At 51.9% G+C, this 1334-nt stretch overlaps 1 protein-coding gene across 1 annotated transcript in view; it reads left to right on the top strand.

Annotated features, from left to right (window-relative positions):
* Positions 1 to 577: 577 nt before the first annotated feature.
* Positions 578 to 1334, top strand: part of tanc2b (tetratricopeptide repeat, ankyrin repeat and coiled-coil containing 2b) — a 72175-nt gene continuing 71418 nt past the window's right edge. Inside the window, exon 1 of the mRNA XM_077626042.1 lies at positions 578 to 1022. The gene's annotated coding sequence lies outside the window, so the exon portion shown is untranslated. The remainder of the gene's footprint in view (positions 1023 to 1334) is intronic.

The raw sequence follows: 1334 nt of genomic DNA, 5'->3' as shown, positions 1-1334 counted from the left end.
GATATTGTAAAATACATACTATATAATCATTTATAATATGATTCATCGGGATGTTAGCTCTGGATGGCCTGTGATTAATCGTGATTAAAAAGGTGAATGGTGATATCTTATTCATTTTCTGAAAGGGTTATCCTCACAAGGGTTGCAGAGGGTGCTGGAGCCTATCCAAGTTTACTAAGGGCAACAGGTGGTGTACACCACGAATCGGAGGCTAGCCAATCACAGGGCACAAGGAGAAAACCAATCATAGGTCAGGGCAATTCAGAACATTCAACCAGACTACCCTGTATGTTTTGTGTGTGTGTTGGGGGGCAGGGGGGCAGAGTACCCATAGAAAACCCACATATGTCAAGGGAGAACATACAAAGTTCCAACAGTGAGCACCAACCTGGGATCGAACCGACAACCCCAGAACAGTGAGGCCGACGCGCTACCCACCCGTTCATCAGACTACCGAGCAGTAGCAATTCTACCAATGAAGTGAACTTTTCGACGCCTTGTTTTGAAGGAGGCCGCCGGAAGTGGAGCGTGACAGCTGCTGTTGGGTCGACACGTCGAAGGGAGGAGGGAGGTGAGGAGGGAGGGGGAGGCCAATCCAATCCGTCGCACCGTGTTGATGCGGTGCAGCTGCGTGGCACTGCTCGCCCCGGATTGCATGTGACTGACTGCCTGCTTGGCTGGCTGGCTAACGAACGACCCCCACCGGTAAAGACCACCTCTGGCGCACATGGCCCGACTCCCGGCTCCGTCATCATCCGGGCCGAAGTAGCCGCTGCAGGCGATCTTCCAGCCGGACCACCACCAAGCAGCACCCGCCCCTCTCCCCTCTCTTCAAGCGACCTCCCATGGGTGACGCTGCCGGGAGCGTCCCGACTCGTCCGTCGTCCGGTGCGGCAAAGCACCGCAGAGTGGCTCGGCTCCGGCCGCCGGAGAGTGACGCCCGGGGGGTGCTGAACCAGAGGACACGGTGATGCCCACGTCAGACGGCCACACAAAGCTGCAAGTGTAGGAAGAACCTCCAGGTAAGACAGACATTTTTTTTCTTCAATTTAATACTCCAACTTCCTGTCTCTTCTGTGCACGTTTTGCAATTCAAAGAAATGTTTGTTGGTGCTCTACACGTAATCAAATAAGCCTGTGCAAGACAGAAACAGCCCCCCATCACCAATCATCCTGTTTTAAATGAGGAAGCATGTTCTTTGTAGATAATAAATAGCACATTTTTTATTTAGTCTGCCCAAGGCAACGTGCTTTATTTTAAGTCCTTCTGCAGTGCATTGTTGTGCACGTACATTAAATCCGGGTGGTCTATACTAGAGATGATGCCCCAATGC

Source organism: Stigmatopora argus, chromosome 18 (assembly GCF_051989625.1).
Source record: "Stigmatopora argus isolate UIUO_Sarg chromosome 18, RoL_Sarg_1.0, whole genome shotgun sequence".
NCBI lineage: Eukaryota > Metazoa > Chordata > Actinopteri > Syngnathiformes > Syngnathidae > Stigmatopora > Stigmatopora argus.
Note: the sequence above shows the minus strand (reverse complement) of the source record. Positions and strands in the feature narration are given on the sequence as shown.